Source organism: Zonotrichia albicollis, chromosome 11, assembly GCF_047830755.1.
Source record: "Zonotrichia albicollis isolate bZonAlb1 chromosome 11, bZonAlb1.hap1, whole genome shotgun sequence".
In the NCBI taxonomy this organism is placed as follows: domain Eukaryota; kingdom Metazoa; phylum Chordata; class Aves; order Passeriformes; family Passerellidae; genus Zonotrichia; species Zonotrichia albicollis.
In genome coordinates, this window is record NC_133829.1 from 21,984,859 (window position 1) to 22,012,257 (window position 27,399).

Sequence of the window (27,399 nt, forward strand, 5' to 3'; positions counted from 1 at the left end):
GATCCCTCCCTGAGAGCAGGCACTCATGAATGTCAGTCAGGGAGGGATTTGCTGCAGTTGCAGTATTTCACACAATAAAAGCACCTTTTATTTAATGTCTTTACTAAATGTAACTGTATAAAACAAAATTTCTTTCTAACCACTACTTCATAGAATAAGGATAAATAAAGAGATTTTATTTTAGGCTGAAGTTATTTTTTTAGATTTATAGATGGATAGATACATAGATAGAGAGATAGATAATAGATAGATGTATATATATGTCTGTTCCTCTTGGAGGTTTGGATGGGGAGATGTTTCTTCCCAGGGAAGGGATTGTGTGGTTTCTCGGTATCTTTTCACTTCAATCAGGTGCTCATTCCCTGAGCAAGTCTGAAAGACTTGGGCAATCACAACAGTTCTGCTTTGGAGGCACCTCCAGCTCTCTTGTCCAGCAGCACCACCAGGACACTGAGTCCCCAGTGTCCAGGGAGCTTCTGCTGTCACCCTGAGGGACACCACTGGTCACTGACGTCCATCGGGCCTCTGAGCCATTGACCAGAACCCCCTGGATGTGACCAGTCAGGCAATTGCTCATTCTCCAAACTGTGCCTCCATCAGATCCATAGCTCACCAAAGGAGGGACAAGGATGCTGGGCAGGGCTGATGTGTCCAGGGAATGGCAGAAGTCCAGAGTGGTGGCATCTCTAGCTCTTCCCTTGTGCACTGGGGTGTAACTTCACGGCTGCGGTCACAGGCAATGTGTTCTCCGGCCAGCTCACTCCCTGAGTCCCACGGACAGTCACAAGAGAGGCTGCCCCTGGATCCCTACAGGGACCTTCCCGGCTGGCGGTGCGTACAGGGGCTCGCTGCTCCCTGCAGCCGACACCTGTGGCACGGGTGACACAGCAGCAACCCAGTACGAGGGACTGAGGCGAAGGAATAGAGAGAGATCACTTGTTTGAGTTCTAAGGAAGGTTTATGTCCCCAGAGGACTCGGGGACAACTGACAATAACTGAGGGCAAAACACTGATTTTTAAGGAAGGGAGGGAAGAAGGGGAGGGACACAATTTTTACCAAGGGGAAGGCATTGGGGAAGGAGTGCAGTGCAAGGGCTATCCAATAGAAACCAACAAGGGGAAGGAGCAAACCTTGAAATCCAATCTTGCTTCGAGGAAGGGATGAATGACAGGGTACACGCCAGAACAAAAGGCTGTGCTGTCTTTGATGGACAGGGACATTGACATATACTTGGTGAATAAACAACTCAGGACTGAACCACCAGAGAAACCAAGTGGGATACGTGGAATGAAACATTACAAACGTATAACAAGGAATATTTAAAACTTACTACAGAAGAACAAACTGTAAAATAACAGACTACCACACTGGGGTGTTGCGGTGTGTCTCTATTGTGTTTTCAATTGCAAGTCAGTTTCAATGGTCAGTTCTATAATCCACCCCCCCCATCTCTTGTATTGTTATAGCATATTTTATCCTTAATGGATTGTTCCTTTGCACCTCTCTTGTTGGTTTTGTCCTGGTTTTCCATCTTCCCAAAGACCTGCCACTTTGTTCCTTAATGTTCCCTGTTCCTTCTTCTAGGAGGAGCAATGTCAGTCCCTCCTCACACCTGCCCCTTTCTCCAGAAACTTCCCTGTCATTTACGTATACCACGAGGTCCCATTGCTTTGTTTAACCTCTTCCCCTCCCCTGTAATTCCCAATTGGTTTAAGCACTGTATTCCCTGTCTTATGCTTCTCCCCAGGTTTCCCCCACTTGGTTAAAGTTTTGTACCCTCCCGTTGAACCTCACCTGTTTAAAAACCTCTTCTGGAGCCTGGACTTGTGTCTTTCTGTGCCTGACCTTCCTGGGCATAAACACCTTTGGGAGTCATACAGAAGACCTCTCCTTGTTCCTTGTCCCTGCCCTTGAAGCATTCCACCTGTGCCATACAGCAGTTGTGCCCTACAGCTGCACCCAAATTGTGAGGGCTTTTTGTGGGCAGCCCCCTCCTGGTGACAGTGCTGGGAGCAGCCCAGGCTGAAGAACTCTGGCACTGCGTCACTGAGGCAGCCACTCCATCATGGAAGGCCTCTGGCTTGGTCAGGCCGCACAGACCCACCCTGTGCTCCTCAGGGCTTCCTTTGGCATCCCATCCAAGCATTGAAGAGGTTGGGTGACTGTTCCCCCTGTTTTATTGACTGTGTCCTTTGAGGACCACAAGAGGAAGCAGTGCCTTAAATTGCACATGAAGAGGAAATGGTGAAGTAAAGGCTTCACCTTTCCTATGAAGCCAAAGGGCTGTGTTAGCCATGGCCCCACCAAGGTGCCAAATTTCCAGCTGGGAAGCTGCTGACTGGAGGGAATGTGGCACTTGTCTCCAGCCAGAGATCACTCATTCCTTAGCATGCTGGGCTGTGGCTGACGTGGATGTGATTTCCTGTGCCAGTGCCCAGAACACAGAGCAGTGAGCTCAGCTTGGCAAGGGGTGGGAAAGTCCAGCCGTTGGACACAACTGCCAGGCAGGAGGAGCTCCCTCCCAGAGAAGGAAAATTCCAGCCATGCACAATCTGGTATTGCTGGAAGGGAAAATTGTGTTTTGTAATTCTCGACCTCAAACAGCTTCCTTTAAATGCTTCTTATAGGAAGGGAACATTCCCAGGGAAGCTGCAGTGTAGGTGTGGCCTGTTCATGGTTGTCCAAAGAACCCTGCTGAGGGTTCTGCTCCTGCCCAGAGCTTTCATTGGCCTCCTAATTGCTGGGCCTTGTCCTGGGGGGCCCGCTGGGGCTGCAGCCAGTGCTGGCTCCCACTGAGGCTGCCTGGCCCAGAGCAGCCCCAGGGGCACAGGGCAGAGGCAAAGCACGGTGGGGAGGAGAAAGAGCAGGGACGAGATTGCCCTTGAAAGGCAGAGGTGCTCTGGGGCCCGCTCCTGGCCACGGAGCCTGCCCAGAGCCGTGCCCTGCTGGCCGGGGCCTTGAGGGGCAGCTGTGCAGCTGGGCCGAGCTGTGCCAGCAGCTCCAGCCATGCTGGGGAGCCTTGCCAGCTCTGGGCCCTGCTGTGCAGGAGGCTCCCTGTGTGCCACTGGCAGCTGGGGCCTCAGCCACCTCCTCTCTCCATAGTTCCACCTCTTGATAGCAGCTGAAGGAGAGTGGCAGGATCTCACGCCCAGATAACTTGAGCAGTTCCTCCAGCAGTGGTGAGGACCTGGGCAGGCCCATCAGAAGCCCTCAGAGGAAAACCCCAGAACAGCTGCCATCTATGAGGAAACCGCCTGTGGAAGTCCCAATGCCACCTCCTTTCCCTGTGGGAATCCCTGAGCCTCCTCCACTCCTCACAAGGATCACCAATATGCCTCCACCCCCTCCCAGTCCATCCTAACAACTGCCACGACCCCAAAACCAGTTCAGCACCTTCCATACCCAGCTGAGTCCACCACGTCCCCCTCCTCCCAAAACCATCTAACCTGCGTGCCAAATGACACTGAAGGTGCTTCTGTCCCCCACCCCCCGTCTCCATTCCAGAGCTTTGCCCAGCTCTTCAGCTACAATAAAGAGCTGGAGCTGTAACCTCAGTGTCCAGGTGGAAGCTGCAGCAAAGCCCACCCAGCAGCAGCACAGGCTGAGCTCCACGCCAAGGAGCCCCCAGCCATGGATGCCCACAGTGTGGGCAGGCAGGAGCCAGGCAGGGGCTGGTGTGACCAGCGGCGGGGCCCCGAGGGCTGGGGGAGCCCATGCTGAGTGTCCCTGGGCTGAGGGCACATTTCCTTCCCCGGCATCATCTGGGTCTGGAGCTCCTCCAGGGACGCAGCCTGACCAGAAATGTCAGCAGGCAGAACAAAGGTTTTGTTGAGCAGTGGCCCTTTGATGAAGCAAAATATTTACAACCAAGGCAGTCCATTGCTACACTTGAGGGTCCACTTTGGGGGTACAGCTGAGGCCATGAGGTCACAGCAGGCTCAGGGGTCACAGCAGGCTGAGGTCACAGCAGGCTCAGGGATCATAGCAGGCTGAGGTCACAGTTGGCTCTGAGGTTACAGAGGTGCCAGAGCCCCGTGGTTGCACAGCAGCACAAGGAGCGAGCAGTCAGTCCTTGAGCACAACTGTTGCGGCAGCAGCAGCAGTGCAGCAGTGGTGCTGACATTGGGACAGCGGTGTCAGGACAGCGGTGGCAGCAAGCGCTGCGGGACTGGCAGAGGGCAAGGCACCATGGCCCTTGCTCTGCGCCTCTTCCTCCTGCTCCTCCTGGCCGTGGCCCTGCCTGCCAGGGCTGCCCAGGCTGCTCCGCTGCAAGGGTGGCGAGCAGGTGAGCCGGCAGCCTGGCTCCCCTTTCCCGGAACAGCGCTCCCTGCTCCCCGGGAAGTGCTGGGGATGGTTTTCCCCAGGCCTTTAGGGAGGGTTTCCTCTGGGGGAGGGAGAGAGCCCCCATGGGCCCTGGGGCTGGCCCTGTTGCCTCTCCAGGGATGTGTCACAGGGCCTGCAAAGAGGGTGGAGAGTGACCAGGAGCCAGCCCAGAGCTGCCCAGGCCCCTGTGCAGCTTTGGTCTTGTGCAATCACATCTGGCCCCCGCGGACTTTCCTGACCCCCTTGCAGTGCCGCCCATTTCCCGGAGGCAGAGTGGGATGGCAGCGCATCATGGAAATGGGTCTGGTCTTTGCTCCCTTCTAGATTTGGATCGCGACTTTGATTTTTTGGAATTGTTGTTGAATGATATTCGGAATGTCTTGAAGAATGCTGGAGGCAAGTTCTGAATTTCCCTTTCAAGTGACATATTAATCACTATCCAAGTGGCAAGAGCTCGTTCATCTGCCATTTTCGTTAGAGGTTAAGTCAGGGCAGAAGGGTTCTGAAAACATTGCCCTGCTCCTTTCTAGAGCCCTGAGTGATCCCACAGGATCACTGTCAGTGGGAGGAAGGAGCATTTAGCTGTCCATCCTCCTCCCATGTGCAATGTCAATGTGTCCTTCTGTGCAGTCTGTGCAGTCACAGAGAAGAGCAGAGAGGGAAGGGGGTGGGCCCATGGTTGTGCCCCGGGGCTGAGCCTTCCACACCCTGAGGATCTCCTACAGTGCCACGGGTGATGTTCTGTCCTGCCTTTCTTTGCAGCTGAACCTCTTGGTGAAGGTGATCTGGCTTCCCAACCCATGTCCACAACTGAGCCTCTGGGAGATGGTGAGGGTAGGTCAAGGCCTTTCCCCTGGGAGAGCTGCCAGCTCAGAGCCCAAAGCTCGGCCAGGGGGGCATCGCTGCAGGTGCCAGGACAGAGCCATGCACGTGTGTGCCCTCGCCCTGCGCGATCCCCTCACCGCTCCTGCGGCTCAGTGGTGTCCATGGAGCTGAGTAGAGGCGGCAGAAGCTTCTGTGGTTGTTGTCTTACAGATATGCCTGCAGGGAGGACTTTTCCTCATCCTTCCCTCATTCCTACACAGAAGCCTGCCTCCCATCGCAGGGGTGAGTAGTGTGTCCCTGCTGACCCCACAGGCTGAGCCCTGCTTCTGTGGGATCCATTATTGGAAAAAGGAAACATGTTTTTCTAAGGTCCTCTAAAAGGAAAGAACAAAGCTGCAGGACAGAAGAAAGCCCATGAGTCATCTGAACACATGAGGCAAAGGATGAAGGAAATGCAGCAGGCAGGACAAGGTGGGTGCATTTCCCTCAGCCCTGTCCTGGGGCTCAGCAGCCGGGGGCTTTGGCTGCACATCTGGACACGCCGTGCCCGGCACAGCGGGAAGGGATCCATGGCAGCCTCGCTGCCCCGCTGCTGCTTCCACGCCCTGCAGGGCTGTTTGCCAGCCTGGCCTGGCTGCAGCTTCTCCCCAGCCTCTGCAGGATTGAATGTGGCATCAGCTGACAGGCAGCCCAAACTGCACAACGCACCTCAGATCCCCTGCAATTTCCCATCTCCAGGCAAATCAGATGGGGCCTCTGTTTGGAGTAGAGAGGGCCCTGGCCTAACCAAAAATTTTATAGGGATTTCCTGATTCTTAACCATGTCTTTGACAAGCATTTGCTCCTGAAGATTCCCCATCCTCAATGGGGAACAGCCCCACCTGACCCAGCTGTACCTCATCCTTTCTCCAGAAGCAGATGGACAGGCTGTGGGGAAGGAAGGCTGTGCAATTCCCGGAGGAAGCAGTGGCTCATTGGAAGCCTCTGCTCCAGGAAGGGAGGCGATGCCAGGCACAGTCACAGGAGGTAATTGCTGTGCCTCTGGGCCTGAGCCCTGCTGAGGCTTGAGCTGCCCTCTCTGCTGCTTGGCACTGCGGGCACAGCCCGGACAAGACAGGCACAGCCCAGAGGAATTGTCCCGAGCAGGCTCAGGGCACTCGGGTACTGAGCTGTCCTGCTGGGCTCCCTCTGTGGGAGACACGTCCCAAAACCTGGGAGCGGCTGCACGGGGTGCCCATGGTGAGGAAAGGGCAGAGGGGGAGAGCAAGGCTCCAGTGCGTCCTGAGAGGGCTTGGCCATGTGCCCTTGGGATGGGGAAGGGGTCCCAAGGCAAATAGGGATGGAGAGATAGAAGAGGGTGGAAAAGGCAGGAGAAAGGGCAGGAGAGTCAGACGGACAGGGGGACAGCTGTGGCCCTGCCTGATGAAGTTTTCCCCAGGCATTTAGCAAGAGTTGCAGCTGTGGGAGTGAGAGCACCCCGGGTCCTGAGCTGCTTCAGCCGCCCCACCAGGGATGTTGCACAGGGCATGCTAAGAGGGTGTAGAGTGACCAGGAGCCTGCCCAGAGCTCCCCAGGCCCCTGTGCAGCTTTGGCCATGTCCATTGACATCTGGCTCCTACAGCCATACCCGACCCCCTTGCAGTGCCCATTTCCCAGGGGCAGATGGGGATCTCTGCATGCCCTGAAAAATGTTCTCATCTGTGCTCCGTTTTAGATGAGGTGTCTGGAAAGGCTTTTCCATTAGATGGGTGGCATAAAGTTGTAAAGCCTTCGGAACGTCCTGCAGGTATGTTCTCACTCTCCCACCAAGGAATAATTGTTGACAACCTGGCAGGAACCTGGTTACAGAAGCTTCTGTGGCTGTTGTGTTACAGATGTGTCTGCAGGGAGGACTTTTCCTGTTCCTTTGCTGGTTCCTTCACCGAAGCAGGGCTCCCATCGCAGAGGTGAGTAGTGTGTCCCCGCTGACCCCACATGCTGAGTTCTGCTTTTGTGGTATCCATTCATAGGAAATCAAACCATGTTTTTCGAAGGTCCTCCAACAGGAAAGTACAAATCTACAGGACAGAAGAAAGCTCATGAGCCATCTGAATACATGAGGCAAAGGACAAAGGAAATGCAGCAGGCAGGACAAGGTGGGTGCATTTCCCTCAGCCCTGTCCTGGGGCTCAGCAGCCGGGGGCTTTGGCTGCACATCTGGACACGCCGTGCCCGGCACAGCGGGAAGGGATCCATGGCAGCCTCGCTGCCCCGCTGCTGCTTCCACGCCCTGCAGGGCTGTTTGCCAGCCTGGCCTGGCTGCAGCTTCTCCCCAGCCTCTGCAGGATTGAATGTGGCATCAGCTGACAGGCAGCCCAAACTGCACAACGCACCTCAGATCCCCTGGGATTTCCCTGTCGCCAGTAAAATCAGAAGGGGCAGCTGTTTGGAGTAGAGAGGGCCTTGGCCTAACCAAAAATTTTATAGGGATTTCTTGCTTCTTAACCATGTCTTTGACAAGCATTGCCTCCTGAAGATGCCCCATCCTCAATGGGGAACAGCCCCACCTGACCCAGCTGTACCTCATCCTTTCTCCAGAAGCAGATGGAGAGGCTGTGATGAAGGCTCAGTTTCCTGGAGGAAGCAGTGGCTCATTGGCAGCCTCTGCTGCGGAAAGGGAGGAGATGCCAGGCACAGCCACAGGAGGTAATTGCTGTGCCTCTGGGCCTGAGCCCTGCTGAGGCTTGAGCTGCCCTCTCTGCTGCTTGGCACTGCGGGCACAGCCCGGACAAGACGGGCACAGCCCAGAGGAATTGTCCTGAGCAGGCTCAGGGCCCTCGGGTACTGAGCTGTCCTGCTGGGCTCCCTCTGTGGGAGACACGTCCCAAAACCTGGGAGCGGCTGCACGGGGTGCCCATGGTGGGGAAAGGGCAGAGGGGGAGAGCAAGGCTCCAGTGTGTCCTGAGAGGGCTTGGCCATGTGCCCTTGGGATGGGGAAGGGGTCCCAAGGCAAAGAGGGATGGAGAGACAGAAGAAGGTGGGAAAGGCAGGAGAAAGGGCAGGAGAGTCAGAGGGACAGGGGGATAGCTGTGGCACTGCCTGATGAAGTTTTCCCCAGGCATTTAGCAAGAGTTGCAGTTGTTGGTATGAGAGCCCACAGGGCCCTGGGCTGCTTCAGCTGCCCCACCAAGGGTGTCGCACAGGGCATGGAAAGAGGGTGCAGAGTGACCAGGAGCCTGCCCAGAGCTCCCAGGCCCCTGTGCAGCTTTGGCCATGCCCATTGACATCTGGCTCCAACAGCCATACCCGACCCCCTTGCAGTGCCCATTTCCCAGAGGCAGACGGGGATCCCAGCATGCCCTGAAAAATGTTCTCATGTCTGCTCTGTTCTAGATGAGCTTGCTAGGAAGATTTCTCCATTAGATTGGCTGAATAAAGTTTTGAAACCTTTGGAACCTCCTGCAGGTGTGTTCTCACTCTCCCACCAAGGAATAATTGTTGACAACCTGGCAGGAACCTGGTTACAGAAGCTTCTGTGGCTGTTGTGTTACAGATGTGTCTGCAGGGAGGACATTTCCTGTTCCTTTGCTGGTTCCTTCACCGAAGCCAGGCTTCCATCGCAGGGGTGAGTAGTGTGTCCCTGCTGACCCCACAGGCAGAGCCCTTTTTCTGTGGGATCCATTCATAGGAAATGGAACCACTTTCTTTTAAGGTCCTCTGAGAGGGAAGAACAAAGCCACAGGGCACAAGAAAGCGCATGAGCCAAATAACATGGTGACGGAACTGCACAAAGGGAATGGTGAGAGCATTTCCCTCAGCCTTGTCCTGGTGCTCAGCAGCCAGGGGCTTTGGCTGCACATCTGGACACGCCGTGCCCGGCACAGCGGGAAGGGATCCATGGCAGCCTCGCTGCCCTGCTGGTGCATCCACGCCCTGCAGGGCTGTTTACCAGCCTGGCCTGGCTGCAGCTTCTCCCCAGCCTTCGCAGGAAGGCATTGGGCATCAGCTGCCATGCAGCCCAAACTGCACCATGGATCCCCTGCATTTTCCCAGTGTCTGAGCACATCCTGAGGTGTGGCTGCTTGGCAGAGGGAGGGCCATAGGAAGCCCCAAAGGCCTGAGGGGATCAGAATTTTCCTGATTCTTATCCATGTTGTGGACAAGTATTGCCTTCTGAAGAGGCAACCACCTGGATGAGCAATGATTCCATCTGATCCCACCAAGCCTCTTCCTTTCTCAAGGGATGGAGAGAGGCTCTATGGAAGGCAGCTTTTCCTGCAGGAAGGAGAGTGATGCCAGGCACAGCCACAGGAGATAATTGCTGTGCCTCTGGGCCTGAGCCCTGCTGAGGCTTCAGCTGCCCTCTCTGCTGCTTGGCACTGCGGGCACAGCCCAGAGGAATTGTCCCGAGCAGGCTCAGGGCACTCGGGTACTGAGCTGTCCTGCTGGGCTCCCTCCGTGGGAGACACGTCCCGAAACCTGGGAGTGGCTGCACGGGGTGCCCACGGTGGGGAAAGGGAAGGTGGGGAGAGCAAGGCTCCAGTGTGTCCTGAGAGGGCCTGGCCATGTGCCCTTGGGCTGTGGGAGCTGTTCCATGGGCAGGTGGGCAAGCAGGAGGGAGGGATGGAGGTTGGGAGCGACAGCAGTGGCACTGCAGATTTCCCCAAGCATTTAGTGAGGCTTTCCTGTGTGGGAGGGAGAGAGCCCCAGGGCCCTGGGCTGCTGCAGCTGCCCCTCCAGGCATGTTGCACAGCACCTGCAAAGAGTGTGGAGAGTGACCAGGAGGCACAGGCTCCCACAGCCTTACCCCACCCCCTTGCAGTGCCCAATTCCCCAAGGGAGAAGGGGATCCCAGCACACCATGGAAATGGTTCTGTAGCATCTGTGCTCCCTTCTCGACAGGCATGTGACTTGGATTAGTTGGAAATGCTGGTGAATGGTACTTTGAAGACCTTGCCAGATGTTGAAGGCAAGTTCTCAATGTACCTTTCCTGACAGAATAATCGGTGGCAGTGTGGCAAGGGCTTACTCATGAGCCAGTTCCCTTAAACTTCACTGAAGGTTGATCAGTTCTGGAAACCTTACCCTGCTCCCTTCTGGAGCCCTGAGGGATCCCACAGGATCGCTGTCAGTGGGAGGAAGGAGTATTTATCTGTCCATCCTCCTCCTGTGTGCAATGCCACTGTGTCCTTCTGTGTGCTCTGTGCAGCCACAGAGAAGAGCAGAGAGGGAAGGGGCTGGGCCCAGGGCTGTGCCCCAGGGCTGAACCTTTCTCAGCTCCTTTGCTGCCCCCAGTGAGCCCGAGCTGCTTCTGCTGCCACTGCCAAGGCCTGGCCCTGCCTGGGGCTGGGTTTGGAGCTGCAGCAGCTCCAGGGAGTCCTTTCTGCCCCAACTACCCCGCATGGGGCTCCTTCCATCCCAGTGTGGGGCCACTGCACGCAGGAGGTTCCCCTGTCCCTGCTCCTGAGTGGAAGGCAGAGCTGAGGGAGTGCCTTGGATGGCACCAATCACCCAGGTGCCCTCACTGCCACTCGGGCCTGAAGGAGAATCTTCAGCAGTGCCATTGGAGCTGTTGTGTCCTGCCTTTCTTTGCAGCTGAGCCTGTTGGTAAAGGTGATCTGGCTTCCCAGCCCACGTTCAGGATTGAGCCTCTGGGAGATGGTGAGGGTAGGTCAAGGCCTTTCCCCTGGGAGAGCTGCCAGCTCAGAGCCCAAAGCTCGGCCAGGGGGGCATCACGGCAGGGGCCAGAACAGAGCCATGTACGTGTGTGGCCTCGCCCTGCACGATCCACTCACAACTTCTGCTCAGCACTGGCAGCTGTTTGGAGGAGGGTGGGCCCTGGCCCAGTGAAAAAAGCCTAGATGATTTGTTGAGTTTACCCGATTTTGCATAAGGATGACGTCCTGAAGATGCCATCAAAGTAATGGATAACTGTTCCATCTGTTAAGGTGTAATTTTTGTTTCTCCAGTGATGGGCCAAAAGACAGGACAGAAGGAGGTGTTTCCCCAAAGAAGCAGAGGCCGATTGGCAGCCCCTGCTGCAGGAAGGAAGGCCAAGCCAAACACAGGCATGGGCATGGGCACAGGCTCAGAAGGTAATTGCTGCACTGGGCTCAGCAGGGCTGGGTGGCTGCAGCTCTTCCACTGGGGCCTGCCCTTGCACGGCCTAACCGCAGCCAAAGCTGGAGGTGCCTCTTGAGGCCTTGAGGCCTCTGGAGCTCGTTCACAGCCCCGGGGAAAGGGGACTCGTGCACCAACATCCCTCCCGCTGCAGCTGCTCTGGAGCTGGCCCTGAGTGCCCAGAGGCCCAAGGCACAGGAGCAGCCCCGAGCGGGAGCCCTGCCGTGAGCCCAGGGCCAGAGTCAGCCTTGGCTACCGACTGGGCAGGGGCTGCACTGGGTCCTGACAGGGCCTGACTCTGTGCCCTGGGGCTGGGGGAGCTGTCACGGGGCAGGGAGGGCCAGGGCTGGCAGTGGCTGCTCAGGGATGGCTTTGGCCCGTGTCCCTCCAAGCAACCACTGCCCAAGCAGCTGCACTGCCCCCGGGCTCTCCTCCCGGCCTGCTAGGCTTTGTTGGGTGGCACAGCCTGTGCCAAGGGCCGGCAAGGTGCCTGCAGGTCCCAGCTCTGGGGGAAACGGAGAACGTCCTGCCCGCATCCACCGTGCTGCCAGCTCAGCAGTGCAGCACAGCACGGGCTGACGCTCCCCATTGCTCCCACAGGTGCAGCTGGAACCACAGCACATGTTCCTGATGCCCAGAAGGGCCTTGGAAGGGGTTTCTGTCAGGGAACAGGCTTCTGGCTAGGGTTACTGGCAGGCCTGCTTGTCTTGGAGCTGATCTTCATCTATTGCTCTGTCCAAATTTGGACTTGCTGGAAGAGAAAAGGGTGAGTGTTTAGTTCACCTTTCCCTCAAACAGCTTCTTTTGAAAGTCTGCTTACATAGGAAACATTCCCAGTGAGGCTGCAGTGTAGCTGTGGCCAGTCCATGATTGTCCAAAGAACTCTACTGAAGATTCTGCTGCTGCCCAGAGCTTTCATTGGCCTCCTCATTGCTGGGCCTTGTCCTGGGGGGCCCTCTAGGGCTGCAGCCAGTGCTGGCTCCCACTGAGACTGCCTGGCCAAGAGCAGCCCCAGGGGCACAGGGCAGAGGCAAAGCATGGTGGGGAGGAGAAAGAGCAGGGACGAGATTGCCCTTGAAAGGCAGAGACGCTCTGGGGGCCGCTCCTGTCCAGGGAGCCTGCCCAGAGCCGTGTCCTGCTGCCTGGGGCCGTGAGGGGCAGCTGTGCAGCTGGGCCGAGCTGTGCCAGCAGCTCCAGCCATGCTGGGGAGCCTTGCCAGCTCTGGGCCCTGCTGTGCAAGAGGGTCCCTGTGTGCCACTGGCAGCTGGGGCCTCAGCCACCTCTTCTTTCCACAGTTCCACCTCTGGACAAGAGTTTTAAGACAGTGGCTGCACCTCACACCCAAACAGCAGGAGCAGCTCCTCCAGCAGTAAGAAGGTCCTGGGCAGCCCTGTCAAGAGTTTTGAGCTGAAGACTCCAGAACAGCCATCGACAAGGAAATCTCCTATTCTCCTGGAGATCCCACTGCCACCTCCTCTCCCCATGTGTATTCCCTAGCTACTTGCATTTCTTTTTTGATCCTCCTCTGTCCCGTCCCGACTCCTTCTATAGACCCCAGGAGCAGCCCAGCACCCTCCAGCCCCTCTTGAGACCAGCATGTCCCTTCCTCTGCCCTGAGCCCCCTGGGCCTGCCCTCTAAACAGCAATGAAGTTAACCCTGCTCTCTGCCAGGCTAGGTGATGGCCCTTTCTTTTGTTGCACTAAAGGGAAGGTGCCGTCACCCCAGTGTTTGGGTGGCAGCAGCAGCACAGCCCGGCCGGCAGCAGCACTGGCTGAGCTCCATGGCCAGAAGCGGCTGTGGATGCCCACGGTGTGGGCAGGCAGGAGCCAGGCAGGGGCTGCTGTGACCAGCGGCGGAGTCCCAAGGGCTGGGGGAGCCCAGGGGCCAGGCAGCAGCATGGGGCTCCTGAGAAAAAGCAACCCCATTTGCTTAATTTTTCACTTTTAAATATTAGAAATTTGTAGAAATATTTCAAACTAATTTTTCTGTAGAGAGACACCCCCAAATATTTCTTCCCAATTCCTATAGTAGTTTAAGATTTTTCTAAGTAGTTTTAGAATCCAAAAAATGACCTCATTTTGTCTTCACTTTGCATTTTTAGAGATATTTAGAAATATCTCTTGTAGAGAGAAATCCCCATATGTTTCATTACTTTTTCCGCAACACATCTGTGTTTTTGAAACTAGTTTTAGAGGTCTGGAAAATATTTTCCCCTCATACAATAAAAATAAAATTTCATTTCAGTGGTAATCTTTATTCTAGGAAGAAGTAAGACCCCTTCAGCCAGCCAGCCTGCTGCAGAGGCTCTATTCCCGCAGGAGCTTTGTACCTGGTCACAACCAACATACATAAAACCTTTTCCCAGATATTTCCTGGGATTTTTGACAAGCTCCCCTCTTAGTCTTCTCAGACAAACTTTGAGCACAGAGGGAATCTCTTCAAGTTACCATCTTTGTTTGCTTCTGGTGGAACTTCCTCAGTTCTAGAGCAGGGCCTTCTCTCAGCTTCCTGCTGGCCCCGGGCTCTCCTCCCGGCCTGCTGGGCTTGGTTGGGTGGCACAGCCTGTGACGTTGCTCCCATGTGTGACTGAGGGCACAGCTTAAGCAGAACCTATCCATCCTCTCTGCAAAAACATTCATCACTGAAAGACACCAGGTTTCTGAAATAATCTGGGGAAAGTCTTGGTCATGAAGCTTCCCCAACAAAGGTGGGGCTTTCGAGGTCATATCAGCACATCTTTCAGGGTGGGGAGGTGCCTTACTGTGCAGAGAACTGTCTCCCAACCCACTGGGCCTGAGGGGCATTTACTCTACCACAATGCCAAGGTTTCGGCTGCAGCAGGAGGAGGGGCTGTGCTGAGTGAGAAGCTGAATCAGAAACTTCAGAGTGCTCAGAAAGTCCTCACAAATAGGTACCTGTCAGTGGGGATGTGATCATTCCTCTTGGGTTCAGGTGCAAACCGGGCATTTTGAATAATATTTGCAGCCTGTACTGGCTCCCTCAGGCCTTACACAGTCCAAGGCAGCAAAGGAAACTTGGAAAAAAGCATTATTTCCATAAAAGTTGTGTTGGGAAAGCAGGAGATAGCAAAGCACTGCTGAAAGCACACAGCGTATATGATGTAAATTATTCTTCGTTGATATACTGCAACATATTGTTCTAATGGTGGGAGGAAAAAGAAATAATGATCAGTTATCTCATTGATAATGTTCATTTTCTCTTCCAGTATTGCCAGCGGGCTGAGTTAATTTTTAAGCATGACAGTTGGGCTTTAATATCTCAGCTGTAGATTCCAGTCACAGCAGTCTAGTTTAATAATTGGGTTTCTTTCTCCCTCATTTTGACTACAGCATACTTAGAGCAAATATCAAAATTCATCATAGCACAAAAACAACCCATTTGAAACCTCACCAAAAATGGCAGCACAACAGAGCTCAACTTAGCATTTAGTGGAGAATTCAGAACAGTTTCTTGGAAAACAAGGAACAGATTCTCTGATAATTCAAAAGCCACTATGTGAACGTGGACACTCAGTGAAAGCCAAGAGGGCTTCAGGTGAGCCAAGGCAGTGTTGAATAGGCTGCTGTCACTAAAAAAGCGCATTCAAACTTCAGAGGAAATTCCCTCTGAAAATGCAAATTCATATGTGGTTCTTTAGCTATAGGTAGTTCAGCCAAGCCATGGCAGTTTACCAGCACTGGCAGAAAGTTGGTTTAACACTGCAACATCAAACTGTTCTGGAGACTTCACAGTCTGCCTTGGAATGGCTGTAGGAGTCAAGTGGACACAGCTTCTGCTGTGAGGAACTTAAAATCCTCCTTACTGCTTTTCCAGACTCTTTAAAGACAAGATTAATCTTCCAGCATGAGCACAGCTCTGCATAGGCTCATTGACCCCAAAACCTATAGGCATCAAGGCACCCAGCAGAAATCCTGCACATTCCCACCATACCAGAGAGAACTGGGGCTTATTCTAGGACTGACAAATAGGCAAAATTTTGAGGGGTGAAAGTGGAATGAAAGTAGAAAACTTGAGAAAAGCCTGGTGTTTATAGTTTTGGGAGAAAGGGCAGCAGGACTGTAAGCTGCATGCTCACCATCTTCTCCTCCAGGTGCACACAGGGATGGAGCAGCCCCAGTGAGTGGTTTCAGGCATTGAAACCACTGTAGACTTGGAATCAATTCACAAGTGAAAATAAAGACAGAAGAATCACAGAATCCCAGACTGGTTTGGGCTGGAGGGACCTCAAAGCCCACCCAGTGCCACCCCTGCCATGGCAGGGACACCTCCCACTGTCCCAGGCTGCTCCAAGCCCCAGTGTCCAGCCTGGCCTTGGGCACTGCCAGGGATCCAGGGGCAGCCAGAGCTGCTCTGGGCACCCTGTGCCAGGGCCTGCCCACCCTCACAGGGAGGAATTTCTTCTTAACATCTGACCAAGTACCTGGTTACAGGCACCAGGAACTGTCTCACTCTGCAGCAGGCTGCAGTCAATGTCTGCTGAAATATGACACACAGAATCCACCACAGGTTCCTCCTGCACGCATTGCCTGCACTCCTCTCAGGACACAGCTCTCACAACCAGTCCCAGAGTGCTCCTGCTGCCCAGGAGGAGATGGGAAAGGGCTGAGCCCTGGCTGCAGCCTTGGCAAGAGCTCAGCAAGAGCCATCGGTGTCACCGCAGCCCGAGAGACAGAACAGGGAGAGAATTTCTATTTGCCCTTTGAAGCTGAGAAGGGACCAGTTTGTGTCTGAACAGCATTCCTTCACGCCTCCCCATATTATCTAAAAGTAGGAGACTTAGCAATTAAGCAACCCTCAGATGAATAATTGAGAGAAAACTAAAGACTGGAAAGATACCAAAGGCTTCCCTCACAGGACTGCAGAGTGATGCATTGCTTTGCAACTGCAGATGAACCAGGCCACAACCAACCTCATCCTCTGGCCACTGTCTAAGAGCCAGGAGGAAAAGACTGGAAGCAAGAAAACACCAGCTTACTACAAGTTTTGCCCTGAAACTCCATTGGCACAGGAGCCCCAGGCTTTCCTGCATGATGCTTTGTGGTTCCCTGATGCTGTTACAGCCACGCTCAGCTGCTGCACAGCCCATGCCTCGTTCACTTGAGCAGCCTGAGCCTGGGAACACCAGAGAGTATTATCAGAGCACAGGGAATGCTGCTCTAATTGTTGGTTTGCAATGTTATGTGGATAAATGATCATCTGGGGAAAGAAACACGGTGTATATACAGCAAATCTACTTAGAATTTGTTGTAAATAAATCATATTGAATATTAAAACTATTCCCTATTCTCACGTTAAAATAACTCCTCAGTATTTTCATCTGATCTTACCAGAAATGATGAAGCTGGACTTTGCTGTCCACCTCTCCCATTCTTACCTCTTGCACTGCCAGGAAAGTGCTAAATAGATGAATTGCCTGCTCCCTGCAGCAGAGAGCTGATCTTCTGGGCCCTGTGACACACAGATGAGGGAGTCAAACCACAGAGGTCTTTGGAGGCTAAAATCCTGTGTCTCTGTGGTGCTCACAGCAGCTGGTGCCAGGCAAGAGGTGAGCAGCTGCACAGGTGACCCGAGGGCTGTGGGGAGTTGGAAATCCCACATATTTTGTTCATGTGTCATTTCTGGGCTCTGTTTCCTATGCTCACCCCATAAACTCCATAGGTGACTCACTAAAAATGGCATCACAGAGATCCCTGCAGATCAGCTAAGTGCAGATATCAGCTCAAAGACTGGACTCACTTACCTTGGAGATCTTTTCCAGCTTTTGTGATGCCTGACTCTATAAACTGAAGCTGGTCTTTTGCTCATTCTGCATTTTTGTCATAGCTTCCGAATCAATCCCTTCAGAACATCAACTGAACAAATATTGCTCTCCAGGCAGCTTCTCACACAGTAGAGGGATGGGCAATAGAAGCCACACAATTTTTTTTACAAAGGTGTGTTTGTTCTTTTCTAGGACAATTTTGGAATCAAGTGCTGTAGTACAAACATGTTTTTTCAGGTTTACAATAGCCTCTCACCTTTACTGGTTCTGCAAAGCAAATTGGGTGCTGAATACCACTCACACACGAATTAGTGGCCAGTTGACCAAAATTCCTCTTTCTTGTCTCCAGCCCAGCTTTAGCCATGACTCTGCACATCAGAAATCACAGGGCAATGGAAGACTTGTCCTCTTAACAGCAATAATGCAAGATGACTGCAGATGAAATTTTACATTTTAATTAATACTTGGTCCCCAGTGATGCTCCTGAGTGTCCTGGCTGTTCAGAGGTGTCCCAGCTCCCTCAAACACAACTGCACAGCCAGGACATCTCATTTCATGGTCTGTGGCAGCAGAAATGCACTGCTACAAGGCTCTGAGGCCAGTGGGCCACACTACAGAGCAGATAATCTCCAGCAGGGGTTGGAGGAAGAGTTCTGCTTTGAGCTCACCTGAAGATGATCAATAGCTGCACCCACCAAATTTGTTTTGTTGTTGCCCATCAGAACTAAGGAGAAGAATTTCTCAGGAGCTCCTGCCAACCATTGCCGTGAGCTATTTGAACTCATGTCCTTGTCCCTTTCCCAGGTCTGCTGTGTGAGGAGCCACCTCCACAGTGCTGTCAGACACCCTGGGGCCACCAGCCCGCACTGGAAGGGTTCCAGCCAGGTACTGCCAGCTCTGGGTGTGCTGGAGATGTCACCTCCTGCACTCCCACCTCGTAAACGCCCTATAAACCCCCGGCACTGGAGTGGTGCGGGTGCATTACTGTCAAGTTATGTCACTGCTTCCATAATGAAATTATTTCAGTGGGTTGTAAGTCAGCTATAAAACTCTCTTTGGGCTAAAACTTGGCATGTGCACATATGCAAACACACTCACACAGCCTGATTTCTGGGAAGGGGAGACACTGTGCATTACTCCTGAATTCTGCACAGGGGCAGAGAGTATTCTCACAGGGAGAAGCTGCAGAGCACCCACGAGGCCAGTGGGGGAAGGCAGAGACTGCTGGAAATGGGACGGCCACAAACCCACCCATCACTGCCATTGCAGCCTCCTTTCCATCCCCCAGCTCCGGGAAAGGGGGACGGCATCTTGTCTGCTCTTGGGGACAGTGAGCGGAGGGTTACATGTTTTCCCAGCTCTGTCTGAAACTCGGAGGGTACAGGGACACTTCAGAGTCCCCCTGCATAGGCTGCTTCAAAGGAGGAGTCCTTGGAAGCTCACCGGCACTAAGCCCATCCTTTAAACAAGCTTTGCTTTGCAACAGTTTGGATGCTCCTTGACTGTTACTGCAAACTGCAGAGGGAAAACATGTTTGCAGTGCCAGGACTGTCCTGGGATGTTGTGTTGTTTCTGTAGAAGTTGGACTTTTCTGTTCCCCCTATCATGTAATGGTTCTGCGCTGTGCTTCTCCTTCCCTTGTTCTGCCAGTTATCCCAACTCCTTCTCAGTTGCCTTGGAGACTAATGTATCCTTTCTCAAATCCCTCCCCGGTGCCCTGTCCGTCACTCGGCGCTCCCACCCTTCTCTCCAGAAACTTCCAGCTATAGCATTGAGTGATTGGTTCAGGGACCAGGGCCCCACCCTCAAGTGATCCCCATTGGGGTTCTCCCTAAGTCAATCTTTTGTATCCCGCTCCCCTCTAAAACTCTATTCGCCAGAGGGTCGACTCCTCCCCTGTCTCCCTCCCTCCTTAGAAGCTGTTGCAAGCGTCTCCCCTCTTCCCTGTCCGGCTGTCGGTTCCCCTGGGACCCAGTGAACCTGCATTCCCCACAGCTGGAGAGCGCTCTCTTTTTTCTGCTGGCTGCAGCCATAAGCCGTGCCACTCCCACCGCAAGGTGTGGCTGCTGTCACAGCACAGGGCGTTTGCCTCAGGCGCTGTCCGGAGCCACGGAGATGGGGACAGTGCTGCCCTGCTGCTAGCGGTGCTGGATAGCTGGCCGGGCCGTCCGAGAAGGACAATCCTTGCCCAGCCTGACCGCTTCATTGGGACATGGCTGCTGTTAAAGAGTGTAAATCCCACTGCTCACAGAGGTCCCTCCTGCACGGCCCTGAGAGCTTGGCACTATCACAGCAAGAAGAAATCTGCCCCTGGAAGCTGCATCCAACAGTGCCTGCACAGTTAGTGGGAAGAGGAGAGGGATTTTTAAGAAGCATAAAGTAAAGGGGAGCATAGAGAAAAAGGGAGCCTCCTGCTGTCTCTTGAAATCTCCCCCAGCCTGAACAAGCTCTCTTTGGGGCTAGAGACTCCCAGAAGCAGAATGGGGCAGTGCCTGCTGTAAACACAGCATCCTTCTGATGACTGCAGCTGCAGGTGTTCGTACACTTGATCTTTTGTGATAAATACTAAGGACATTTCCTTCATACTTACTTTGCAAGTCTTCTAGGAAACATACCAAACTCCAGGCAGTCATTTGCTGTGATGTTTTGTTCTCTGAATAACACAAAATTCCACCTTTATGTCACTGTTCCTCTGGTTTGCTGGGTCAAAATCCACATCTGGCCTGAGGGAGATGAGTCATTTGCCCGGGTGCTTCCACTCCTGCTCTGAGATGGTCCACATATAGAAAGAAGAAATATAGGGAAAGAACTATAACAACATATTATCATGTAATTAGGTGGTAAAAAAGGGGAGTGTAATTGAAAGTAAGGGTATTTTTCTTTAATTTCATGCAACTATATTTAGTGATATTAGTGGTTTGAGCATTGCTGTACATCCTCCTGTTACATTTGCCCAATTATCCCATCATTAAAAAAAACCAAACAATATTAAAAGTAGTAACAATTTTGATTGAATAATTAAAATGAAAAATATAAAATTGGATACAAAATAATTCGATTAAAATAAGGGATAATTTGGTTCCAATAATAGCGCATAAGCAAGAGATACTGCGGTGTATGGAGTGCAGGGTTCAATGACCCTTGCCACTTCACGTACAAGCTTGCCAAGTGAAAATCACCCCTTATATGCCATGTGTCAATGCCGTCTCCTCCTATTTTTAGTTCGTCACTTTTCTGTTTCTGCCTTTATTACCACCCTTATCACGCATGCGCTACTACTCGGTTTGGTGGTCGCACAAGTCTTTGGGGTTCGTCCCTGATGAAGGCCCTGTAGTCTTCCTCGTTTTCTTTTAATTGACTTTTGGGTTACACATGCGCACCAAGCCAGTACAATGTAAGCCAAGACTAACATATCACTGCATCTGCATATCAAAGCAATAAGTCCCTTATAATTAGCATTTTCTTGGACCCAGCCAGGTTCTTGGTCATTTTTAACAACTGTATCTTCAGCTTCTTTTCTGTGGTCCTTGAGAACATCTGCTGGGAAAAGGGGGGTGGAGCCCCTCCTTTCCCTCTCCTCTTTGGCATTATTATTTTTAACGTATTTTATTATTTCCAGATATTAGTTACTGTATCAATGTTGATTACTGTTTCAATTTTTATCAGCACAAATCATACCTATTTACCACACTCCAAACTAGAAATTATCTGGTTCCACCATGTGGACTGAGGAGAATGTAACAGCTCCATCTTTTCAGAGAGGAGGCAGCACTAGGACCACAGTGATTGTTTCACACAGTAGACCTGAGCACACAATTTGCTCCAGCTCGGAGCATGGGCTCATCCCAGCCTAAGAACTCCTGAAGGCTGAATTATTAGAAATAGCATTACCGCAGGACCTATGATGGCTATCATGAGATAATCATCACACATCTGGATTTTTAAGAACACAGAGCGTTGTCTGGTGCTTTCCAGTCCCTGGTGACATGACCTAATAGCAACACGCGCCCGGAGCTGCGCTAGTGCAGCACTCTGTGCTGGGGGAAGGAGGCACTGCTGGGCTGGGAGAGCACACAATTGGCAGCCCATGGCTGTGATTTACACAAAGCTGTTTGTGTCTTGTAAATAGATTTCTTTTCCTTCAGTGGTAGGGAGCCAGGAGATGCATTGGTCAGCAGCAGAACAGAGAACATCTTGGTGCAGAGCCAGGAGCAGGGGAAGGACAAGCCTTCCAGCACAGGGTACTCACATGGCTTTTGAAATGAAGAGCTGCAGCAAATGTGGAAGGGTAAATAAGGCCAGGAAATCTTTTGCTCTATGAATGAACTCCCTGCTATTTATGATGCAGAGTTTCCAGGGATGTTGCTTTGGAGCTGGGCTCCTGCTGGGCAAACGATTCTTCCCAAAGTGAGGTGGGTGCCATATTATCATTCCCTGGCTCTACCTGTCCCTATCTGGCTGCTCCTCAAAGCTCTGGCTTCAGCCCAATCTTCTGCCTTCTGAGCAGCAAGGTTTAAATGGTCCTTATCTTTCAAATGACTTGACTTCAAATTGAAATGATTTGAATATTTTATTAACTGATTAAATCAGCTCCCTCTGATCTAATGGTGTTGGTGTCTGGGAACAGTGCAGCCAGGACTGAGATGCTCAGTACAGGCTGCAAAACCTGCTGGAAATGCACAACAGTATTTAGGTTGTTTATGACACTCCCCTGCCATTTCCTCATGCTGTTCCTGCACCTGTACTGGGTGGGCGAGGCCGTGCATGCCCTTTGAGCAGAGATGAACTTTTGGGGTCAGCTGCCTAATGGCCAGGAGGTGCCAAACTGTTTGGGTCACTGGTGTCCTCTGCCTGCCCTGCAATTCATGGCCACCATTTCTCTCACCTCTTATTTCTTCTCCCTGGTACCTCTGCCACTACTTCAGCTTCTCAAACCTTTTTTTCTGTTTCTCCTCCCCTCTGGAAGTTGCCGGATCTTCCCTTCTCTTCCCAAGGAAGTGATGTGGGCTCATTTTCCTTCTCCAGTCTTCACACCTGGTTTGTTCCTTCCATGTGCTGGAAGATGCATTGGCACATGGATGTGGAGAAAACATCAGAGAGTGAACCAAGTCATTTACACCAAGAGAGATTAGATTATGTTATCACTGGGTTGTTTAGAATCATGGAATCAGAGAATCCTTAAAGTTGGGAAAGACTTTCACAATAATCAATTCCAACCATCAAGCACCACCATCACTATGTTCACCACTAAACCACATCCCAAGTCCCGCATCAACATGTCTTCTGAGGGATGGTGATTCCACCAGTGCCCTGGGCAACCTGTTCCAATGCTTTACAACCTTTCCCAAGAAGAAATGTTCCCTAATTTCCAATCTAAACCTCTCCTGGTGCAAGTTGAGACCTTTTCCTTGTGTCCTGTCCCTGTTCCTATGGGAGCAGAGCCCCACCTGGCTCCACCCTCCTGTCAGGGACTTGTGGAGAGCCACGAGGCTCCCCCTGAGCCTCCTTTTCTCCAGGCTGAAACCTGGAGAAACTCAAACCCACAATTTGAGTTGATTCAGAGGAACCAACAAATCTGTTTTAGGTACTGGTAAATGATGCTGGCTGCTCTTAGTAGTAAAAACCAGAAAACAAACGAGATATGCCCAGCAGCTCAGTGTGGTGAGTTGTGCTAGGAAAGAGCCCACTCCAGACTCCAATGGCACAAGCATCAGCACCAGATTCTGCCTGGGATAACCTCTGTGAATTCCTCCCTCAACTTATGCAGCTGAAATAATAACTGATCCACATGAACCAAATCTTCACAGTGGGTACGTTTCTTCCCTACTGTTTCCAAACAAAAATAAAACATAAACAGTGAGAAAATATCTCATCTCTACTAATGAATGGCAGCATGAGAACTCAGCAATATGTTAAGAGAAAATCTCCCTGGTACACTGAATGACACTTTTCCTGGAGTGAAGCAAGAACCCTTGTGATTGAAAAACTCCCTTTCCAGACTCAGACATTTTTTTCATACAGTATTAAAAAAAGTATAATGTTGCAAAACTCAGCCATGAAACCAGCGGTAATAATTCTTCCCTAATGCCTCTGAAATCAAGCTACACTTACCCTGAATATTTTCAATCTGGAGTGTATGTATACACAATATTGCTAACATATCCCTGCAGTAGATGTGCAGTGTGTGCTGCAGTGCCCAGCTGCTGGCTCTGTCACCCCAGAAACTGCTGCTCCATCCCCACGGGCTGCAGGCCCCCATGGGCGCTCTGGTCTTGCACCGCTTGTGTCGGAGCGGGCGGCCCCACTGTGCTGGGCTTCTTGTTTCGCGAGACGCGCTGTAGGCTGAATCTTTGCGTGTGCAGGACCCAGCGCTGCATCCGTGGCAGCGCGGGTCGCTCCCCCTGCCGCGGGGCTCCGGTCCCCCCGTGGCTGCCTCTGCTACTGCCGCTGCAGCGCAGCATCTCAGGCAAGCCGCCCGCCGCGGCTGCTCCCCATGGCGCAGCGCCCATGCCGAGTTCGGAGTGGCTCAGCCCCGCAGGCGCTCCGAGCCACGGCTGCTGCCGCCATTGCAGTAGGGTCACTGACCCACTGTGCATATACTTGCAGTGCCAGAACCACAGCGCACGTTTTTGCAAGTCTATATGCAGCAATCTCAGGAATTCTCTTCCCAAGTCAACAGCCTATAGTCCCCGCTTTTCTAAGAAGCATTTAAAAGGAATTATATGACCCTTTTCCCTGTATTACCTTTTAACTTGTCATTCATTCAGCGCACTGCAGCCTTTCCAGGACATCCGCGGCATTCAGTCAGCTGGACTCTCCTGTGAGGTCGCCAGGGCACCGAAGCCTGCCCTTTTGCCTTTTTCCAGGACTCCTCTATATGGTCGCCTGAAGGCAGGGCCTGCTTTTTGTGCCTCCCAGGCTGTGTCGGGACTGACACCCAAATACTGCACCGACTGTGGCTCGCAGGCCCAAATCTTCTGTAAAGTCCATAGGGTCTGTAGAGTCCGTAGGGTCTGTAGAGTTCATAGGGTCGCTGTTTGGGCATCCATTTGTTGCAGAATGGCTCTCAAGTTCAAACTTCCTTTAGGTCCCTGTTCAGGCAGCCATTTGTTGCAGAATGAGGCCTTAGTTGGGGATGAGCCATTTGTCAGTGAGGGGAGACTCGGACACTCAATATGAGTCATCAGCAAGTTCCGTTTATTGAAGAGAGCATCAGACACTTATACAGCAAGTAATAAGCTTATGAATATTCTGTAAGCCAAGTGATCTATTGGTTAAACTATACCATCAACTCTTCCTCATTCCTTTGGGCCTACATTCTCTATTTCCCACATCTCTCTGTCCACTTGTTATCATACCCAGCTAGGCCCACGGACACCCTATCTTGCAGGTGCAGGACTTGGAATTAGCCACGGCCTTGTACTTTTCCAGTCTAGTCAGCTAAATTCCCAACACACGGGGACACTGCTGAGGGTCCCCGTCCCCCTGTGCCACCCCCAGGGCCCCGGCCCCCTGTCCCCCTGTCAGGCTCTGGGGTCGATCTCGTGGAACATCCTCTGGGAGAGGCTGCAGGGCCGGGGGCAGGGGGACCTGGGGGGACAGGGGGGGACCCTGCTATGCACGAGCAGGGTTGGACTGCTCTGGGGGGAGCTGTGAGGGGGGGCCGGGGCAGAGTGACCTCCCCAGTGACCTCACACAGCCCCTGTGATGTCACACAGCCCACTTGTGATGTCACCACACCACCTATGATGTCACAGATCCTCCCTGAGATGTCACCATGTGATGTCAAACAGCTGCTCTGTGATGTCACAGAAGATTCTGTGATGTCACAGAGTCACCATGTGAAGTCACTGTCCTGTGATGCCACTGTCTGTTTTGTGATGTCACAGCCGGCTCTATGATGTTACACAGCCACGCAGTGATGTCACAACCCACTCTGGTGTCACAGAGCCACCTTCTGTGATGGCAGAATCCCCTCTATGGCCTCACACCCTACTCTGTGGTGTCACAACCCACTCTGTGATGTCACAACCCTCTCAGCGATGTCACAAAACCCTCTCTGTGATGTCATACTGCCACTCTGAATTGTCACAGCACGCCTTTTGAACTCAAAGCCTATTCTAGGATTTCACCGCCATGCCATGATATCACAGCCTGCCCTGTGATGTCACAGAATCCCCTCTATGATATTGTAGCTGCTCAATGACCTCATAAAACAAACTCTGTGATGTCTGTGACCTGGGTCACACAGGCCCAACCTGTGACCTCACACAGCCCAGTCTGTGCTGTCACACAGCTCTTTGCTGACATCACAGCTGCTCTGTGCCTCTATGACACAGCCACAGAGGTGCTGCTGTGACACAATCCCCTCTGGGCCATCCTACAGCCCTTGCCAGCGCTGAGCCCCTGTGAGCTCTGTCTGTGCCCTGCTGGTGTCCCTGAGGGGTCCTGGCAGTGCCCCAGCCCTGCTGGGCTGAGCACAGGAGCTGTTCCTGGCCAGAGCTGTCTCTCTGCAGCGCTGCCCTTGCCAGGAGCTGCCTCTGGGCCAGGAGCCCGGCCCAGCTCAGCAGCACAGACACAGCACAGGGACTTTATTGAGCCTGCTGGGGCTTTGGTGCTGCTTGAATCAGACCCAGTCCCTCAGAGTGGGCTCAAAGAACTTCTCAAGAACTTGAAGTTAAGTTGAAACGTGGAAGCTTCTTGTAGTTAAATGGGGTCCACTGAAGGACATAACTCCTGTGAAAGTGTCCCCAGGTTCCAGTTAGAGCAGAACACTACAGGCAGTGATGGCAGCTGGGGACAAAGAAGGCAAAGGTGTCTCTGGTGCTGAGCACAGCTGGATGTGTTTGAGGAATGCAAAGGGCCAAGGCCTGAGCCCCAGCCCCTGGCCAGGCAGATCCTGTCTCTCCCTCCTTGCTCAGGGCTCTTCCCAGGATGGGCACTGGCATGTGGGGATGTGCAATGGCAAGGGCAGGAGCATGGGGCGGCCCCTGCCAGGCTGCTGAGCAGGGACAAGGAGGCAATGAGGCCCCAGGCCTGCAAGGGTCACTTGTCCCCTCGTGGCCTCAGGCCCAGGCCCAGCAGCCATGGCCAAAGTGCTGCCCAAGTTGGCTCTGGCAGGGCTGTCTTGCAGCTGCTGCCCATCCCTGTGCCCTGTGCAGCCCAGGCTGTCCCACGGCGTCCCTGCCCTGTGCCTCTGTCCCTGCAGGCTGTCGGCATCCCCCGGCTGCCCCACCTGGCTGGGCCCTTCCTTTGCTGACAGCTCTGCCTCCTGCCTGTCTCTGCCTGCCCACACAGAGCCTGGGGCTGCTCCAGGCTCCTGCTGGGGACGTGCTGCACCGCAGCCCTGCCCTGGGAGAGAAATTTCGCTCTTTTCATGTTGCAACTGGGCCTCCCCAGCTGCCCTTGGTGCCATTATTCCTTTCTCTGGCTGTTTTACACAATGAAGAAAAGCTCCAGCCTCTCTGAAACCACCCTTCCATCCCTCCCAGACTATTCCTGTTCTGTCCTCAGTCTCCACACCACTGACCACAGAGCCGTCAGCTTCTCCCTGCTGCTTATGTGATGAGGGCTGCAAACCCTGTCCTGGGAGATTTTTGGTTCCTCTTCAAGAGCTGTGAAATGGAAAAAGTGATCAAAGGTAATTTCTCCCAAATCCTGCAGTGACAGAAGTTTCAATATTTGTAATTTAAATGAGGGCGGATTAACATTTGTTAGGAGAAGGAAATATTTTACAGTTATAAAAGGGGCAAAAAATGGCAAGTGTTTTTCCAGAGAAGTGGATTCCCCATCCCAGGAATTGTCCAAGAGCAGGAGCTTTGTGCAGCCTGACCCAGTGAAACCCTCTCATCCCCAGTGACAGAATTCCTGTTGTGTGGGTTCTCTGATGTGCTGGGTGCCCTCACAAGGCTTCTGGCCAGAATGTTGCTGAGGGCAGCGAGGCCGCTGCAGGGGCAGTGACCTCACAGCCATCACCATGGCAGCCCTGTCCCCTGGGCCTGGCTCTGCCCTTTCCTCTGCCCCTGCCTTGGCTCTGCTGGCATGAAGAGTTTTGTCATTAATATCTTGTCCCCAAGGTGCTGGGGCCAATGGCTTCCCAGTCAGGCTCCTGGAGCAGAAGTGGCTTTTCAGAGCCCAGCCAGGAATGAGCCCTGAGGCAGCAGCTCTGCAGTGGTGGCCACCAGGCCGGGCTGCCAAGGGAGGATTCTAGCCATGGCCTGCAAGCAGCTGCTGCTGCCAAGGTGCCTTTGGTGCCTCAGGCTCTCCCTGGCACAGCTCCCAGCACGGCACTCTGCCCTTGTGCCCGAGCCCTTCCCTGTGCTGGGGCTGGCCTGGGGCTTTTCCTGCAGTGGGACCTGCCCTGCTGAT

The 27,399-nt window shown here is 53.0% G+C and overlaps 1 long non-coding RNA gene across 1 annotated transcript; it reads right to left on the reverse strand.

The window, feature by feature from the left end:
• Window positions 1–6,396: 6,396 nt before the first annotated feature.
• On the reverse strand, window positions 6,397–27,101 carry LOC141730597 (uncharacterized). Its single transcript, XR_012582202.1, has 4 exons — window positions 23,776–27,101; window positions 21,917–22,086; window positions 19,622–19,792; window positions 6,397–7,206 (listed from the first exon to the last, which is right to left on the reverse strand). It is a non-coding gene; the product is annotated as an uncharacterized LOC141730597 (long non-coding RNA).
• Between the last annotated feature and the right edge of the window lie 298 nt (window positions 27,102–27,399).